Below are 5,849 nucleotides of genomic sequence, written 5' to 3'. Positions count from 1 at the left end.
TGCCCAGAGATGTCCAATCCCCACAGACCCGCATGGAGGAGCCCAGAAATGTCACCACAGGGTCCCCAGTGGAGGGGATTGTGACCATAACCCAACAACCAGCGAAGATTCTGCTGATATTTAGAATCTTGTATCCATGGGCTGTGCCCAGAGATGTCCAATCCCCACAGACCCGCATGGAGGAGCCCAGAAATGTCATCACAGGGTCCCCAGTGGAGGGGATTGTTACCACAACCCAACAACCAGCGAAGATTCTGCTGATATTTAGAATCTTGTATCCATGGGCTGTGCCCAGAGATGTCCAATCCCCACAGACCCGCATGGAGGAGCCCAGAAATGTCACCACAGGGTCCCCAGTGGAGGGGATTGTGACCACAACCCAACAACCAGCGAAGATTCCGCTGATATTTAGAATCTTGTATCCATGGGCTGTGCCCAGAGATGTCCAACCCTCACAGACCCGCATGGAGGAGCCCAGAAATATCATCACAGGGTCCCCAGTGGAGGGGATTGTGACCACAACCCAACAACCAGCGAAGATTCCGCTGATATTTAGAATCTTGTATCCATGGGCTGTGCCCAGAGATGTCCAATCCCCACAGACCCGCATGGAGGAGCCAAGAAATGTCACCACAGGGTCCCCAGTGGAGGGGATTGTGACCACAACCCAACAACCAGCGAAGATTCCGCTGATATTTAGAATCTTGTATCCATGGGCTGTGCCCAGAGATGTCCAATCCCCACAGACCCGCATGGAGGAGCCAAGAAATGTCACCACAGGGTCCAGCATTGAGGAGAACATGAAGAAGACGGAGCAGCCAGTGGAGGAAACATTAAGAATTGAAAATGACCCTTCAGGACCCATCAGCTGGTTTTTATACCTGATCCGTCCTCCACTCTGGTTTAGCGTGGCAGTCCTGATCATTTTCCAGATTCTGAAGTACATCCTGCACCAAAATTACCTGGTCACCATATTAGGACACTATTTGAAATTTCTGGATCTGATTGTATTCATTTATCCACTGATGGATATCTGGAACAGCAGGGGAACGTCCTTTGAGAACCTAATGCTAGAACCCTTGAGCTGGTTTTTATTCCAGAACCGCCCTCCATTCTGGTTTAGCTTGGCAGTCCTGGTTTGTGTTCTCATTCTGAAGTACATCCTGCACCAAAATTACCTGGCCAGTGTATTAGAACGCTATTTGATAATGCTGGAGCTTTGTAGATTCCTTTATCTACTGATTGATATCTGGAACAGCGGGGGGGCATTCTTTGAGAACATAATCCCACCCCTGCTTATAAATATTGCTACTGAACACCGGTCAGAATGCTTTCTGGGGCTTATCGCCATGCTGGTGGTACTACTCCTAATATGTTTCAAGCCATTCTACCGACTGCTCCGACCAACAAGTAGCAACATCACCTCACCACCAAGTGATGTCATTCCACCACCAAGTGATGTCATTCCATCAGCAAGTGATGACATCATTCCACCATCAAGTGATGACACCTTTCCACCAAGTGATGTCATTCTACCAGCAGGTGATGACACCATTCCACCAAGTGATGTCATTCTACCAGCAGGTGATGACACCATTCCACCAAGTGACGTCTTTCTACCAAGTGATGACACCATTCCATCAACAAGGGACGTCATTCTACCAGCAATTGATGACATCATTCCACCATCAAGTGAAAATGTGGAGAGCACCATGGAGGAGACCGACGTTCCTATTCTCCGAGTCGCACCTCCTAGGGATCACATCCGTGCTCACATACGGGATTTATGCCGGCCAGTGAAGAAACAAAGGCCAACCAAAGTGTTTAAGGATGGCAACATATTCCCAACGAGCGATGACATCGTTCCAACAAGAGGAAATGTGGACAGCTCTAAGGAAGAGACTGATGTTCCCGTTTGCATAGTCACACCTCCTCAAGCTTCCCTTAGTGCTAGGCTAAGCCAGCGTATAGAGAAGCTGAAAGCAGAAATGGTGGACAGGCACGGGAATATCACCCCAGGACAGTGTCATCACCCCCCTGAGTGATGTTATCTTTTCAGCAAGCAAAAATGCAGCGAGCGCTACGGAGACTTCCTTTCCCGTTCCCAGCGCCGCATGTCGTAAGAAAAACTGTGAACAGAGTTATGGACAAGACTGACGTTCCCATTCCCGGTGTCACGCCTCCTTGGGATCCACAGCAACATCATCCCACAGAATGGTGATTGTCAGGTCACCTTGAGGCGAGGTGACAGGTGCACACCGTAGGGATCAGGAGTGCACCGCAAGGTTGTGGACCCTACGGCTGACTGCTGCAGACGGGGGACAGATCCTATTGGGGTTAGAGCGTAAGATTCCCTAGGGCGCGGAGTCTAAGAGCCAGCAGGTGTTCACCAGCGCCTCTGGTGGGGAGGATGGACTTGGCTGCAACTGGCTTCAGGTCGCGACCCCCAGGGTCCCCCAGCTCACACCCACAGTAGGCAACAGGAGGATAGGGATGGTGAGGGACAAAGCCAAGGTCGGGGCCACAAGCAGACAAGAATAGTCGGGTACACGCCAAAAGGTCCGGATCACAGGCAAACAAGGATAGTCAAGACACGCCAAAGTCCGTAACGGAAACCAGTAGAAGAGCACATGGCAGGAAACAGGAAGCTAACACACAAGGGGTCCCTGGCATGGGGACAGAGGAGGGTCCCTGGGATGGGGACAGAGAGCTGCAGACATGATAAAAGACAAGAGATGGTCAGATGCTGCGGACATGATACAGGAAGTGGACAAAGGCTTCAGACATGATACTGGAGGTGGACAGAGGCTACGGACATACTGCAGGAGGTGGACAGAGGTGGACAGGGGGACAGAGGTTGCGGACATACTGCAGGAGGGGGACAGAGGTTGCGGACATACTGCAGGAGGGGGACAGAGGTTTGCGGACATACTGCAGGAGGGGGACAGAGGTTTGCGGACATACTGCAGGACGGGGACAGAGGTTTGCGGACATACTGCAGGAGGGGGACAGAGGTTGTGGACATACTGCAGGAGGGGGACAGAGGTTGCGGACATACTGCAGGAGGGGGACAGAGGTTGCGGACATACTGCAGGAGGGGGACAGAGGTTGCGGACATACTGCAGGAGGGGGACAGAGGTTTGCGGACATACTGCAGGAGGGGGACAGAGGTTTGCGGACATACTGCAGGAGGGGGACAGAGGTTTGCGGACATACTGCAGGAGGGGGACAGAGGTTTGCGGACATACTGCAGGAGGGGGACAGAGGTTTGCGGACATACTGCAGGAGGGGGACAGAGGTTTGCGGACATACTGCAGGAGGGGGACAGAGGTTTGCGGACATACTGCAGGAGGGGGACAGAGGTTTGCAGACATACTGCAGGAGGGGGACAGAGGCTGCGGACATACTGCAGGAGGGGGACAGAGGTTTGCGGACATACTGCAGGAGGGGGACAGAGGTTTGCGGACATACTGCAGGAGGGGGACAGAGGTTTGCAGACATACTGTAGGAGGGGGACAGAGGCTGCGGACATACTGCAGGAGGGGGACAGAGGCTGTGGACATACTGCAGGAGGGGGACAGAGGCTGCGGACATACTGCAGGAGGGGGACAGAGGCTGCGGACATACTGCAGGAGGGGGACAGAGGCTGCGGACATACTGCAGGAGGGGGACAGAGGCAGCGGACATACTGCAGGAGGGGGACAGAGGCTGCGGACATACTGCAGGAGGGGGACAGAGGCTGCGGACATACTGCAGGAGGGGGACAGAGGTTGTGGATATACTACAGGAGGGGGACAGAGGTTGTGAACATGATAGTGTCTTCCTCACCTTAGCCTCCTCCTCTGTCCACCATCATATTACTTCTCCACATTATCAGTGTGCTGTGTCCTCCTCCTGTGCCTCTTTCTCCTCTCCACAGGTCAGGGCAGCACAGTGCTTCCCTGACCTGTGGAGAGGAGAAATGGGCACAGGAGGAGGACACAGCACTGATCATGTGAAGTAATATGATAGCTGACAGAACACATCAGTCTCTGTACCTCCCCTGCATGCCACAGCTTCACCCTCCGCCGCCTCCGGGCTCGCAGCGATGTCCTCCTCTCTCACTCAGAGTTTACTCACAGTTCTACTCTCCTCTTTCCTCCTCAGTCCTCACCCCTGCTCGGCTCCTCTGCCAGTGTCCCGATCGTCTATTCAAAAATGGCGCCGGGAGGCGCCATTACGTTACTGCGCATGCGCCGCCCGGCCGAGCGCGTACGAACTTTCCCGAGCCCGGCCGGCTTTGGAACAGCGCATGCGCCGTTCCATGGTCTGCTCACGGCCATCTTTTTTACGGGCACCGATGCCCATAATGGATTTTAATGGGCAGCTCCAAAAAAATGTTAACTCTACGGGCGGTTGCAAACACCGTGGGGCCCCCTGCTGGACACCGGGCCCTCGGTCGGCGCCCGACTGCCCGAATGGTCAGTCCGCCCCTGGAGGGGAGGTAAGCAAACACAGGAAGATCACTGCATAACCATGACAGTGATATCCTCTCATTACCGAGTTTCCTTATGTCACCGGTGACTGATGACATCAATGCACAATTGGATTCCTGCTTTACTCAACAACGGGCAACACTGGCTGTTGATCCCAATGTTGAAAGTCGTAATAATCAGACCCGTCTTCACCCACGGGAATTATTCCAGGTACCAATCTCCGGTGATTTAATAGGCCGGGCCAACATGGCGTGCAGGCGTGGGGGTTCAGGTGTCTCGGCATTGCTGGCGTTGTGTGTTAAGCTGTGCGGGCGCAGTTATTTAGTTATTATATTATTAGTGGTGCAGTGTTATTATAGTGTGTGATTGTAGTGCAGTGTTATTATATTGTGTGATTGTAGTGCAGTGTTAGTATAGTGTCTATGGGCAGCACAGAGGCTTATGGATGAGTCTTGCAGCAATGGGGTCCTTGGTTCAAATCCTGACCAGGACACTATCTGCATGGAGTTTGCATGTTCTCCCTGTGCTTGCGTGGGTTTCCTCCCCCACTATGAAAGACATGCAACTTTTTTGCGTTGGTGGTGCAGTGGTGAGCATAGCTGCTTTCTAAGCAGATGACCCGGGTTCGATTCCCGGCCAACGCCCTCTCCAAGATGTCTGCCTCACCTTCTCGGTGTATTGAGTCCCCAGGGGGGAAAGTGCTGTACAAATTAAGTGTTGAGTATCTATGAAAAAGGAAAGAGATTGTGGGACTTTATATGAAGCACACTACTAAATGAAACGAACCAATGAGAACAATAATTGTTTAATTACAAAGGGCCTATATACATATAAATTGGTAGAGAAGGTATATATAATGTAATATAATAAAAAAGGTCTCGACAGATATCATCAAAACAATTGATAGTCCTCAATTATTCCAACATGATACACATAATAATGGACCTTGGGTGTGTGGGCCCAAATTGTACCGCTAACATTTATACATGGATAAGAATCAGCCTCTTTGGTGTTTACAAAAAAACTTTTTTTTTTTGCTACAAAATTACTTAGAATCCCCAAACATTATAAAAAAAAAAATTCAAACACCCTAGAGAATAAAATGGCGGTCGTTTATAATATGCATTTTTGAACTAAAAAATAAGAGACCAGTGAAGTTAGCCCAATTTTTTTTTTATATTGTGAAAGATGATGTTACGCTAAATAAATTGATACCCAACATGTCACACTTCAAAATTGCGCCCCGCTTGTGGAATGGCGAGAAACGTTTACCCTTAAAAATCTCCACAGGCGACGTCTAAAAAATTCTACAGGTGGCATGTTTTGAGTTACAGTTGCCAATCGGTGCCCAGTAGCTGTCTGTCAGTGCCTCAT

The 5,849-nt window shown here is 51.0% G+C and overlaps 1 non-coding gene across 1 annotated transcript; it reads left to right on the top strand.

Annotated features, from left to right (window-relative positions):
- The first annotated feature begins 5,047 nt into the window (after nt 1–5,047).
- On the top strand, nt 5,048–5,119 carry TRNAR-UCU (transfer RNA arginine (anticodon UCU)). The gene has a single exon. It is a non-coding gene; the product is annotated as a tRNA-Arg (tRNA).
- The last annotated feature ends 730 nt before the right edge of the window (nt 5,120–5,849 follow it).

Source organism: Lithobates pipiens, unplaced genomic scaffold, assembly GCF_037356315.1.
Source record: "Lithobates pipiens isolate NorthernLeopardFrog02 unplaced genomic scaffold, aLitPip1_a1.2 Scaffold_25, whole genome shotgun sequence".
NCBI lineage: Eukaryota > Metazoa > Chordata > Amphibia > Anura > Ranidae > Lithobates > Lithobates pipiens.
Note: the sequence above shows the minus strand (reverse complement) of the source record. Positions and strands in the feature narration are given on the sequence as shown.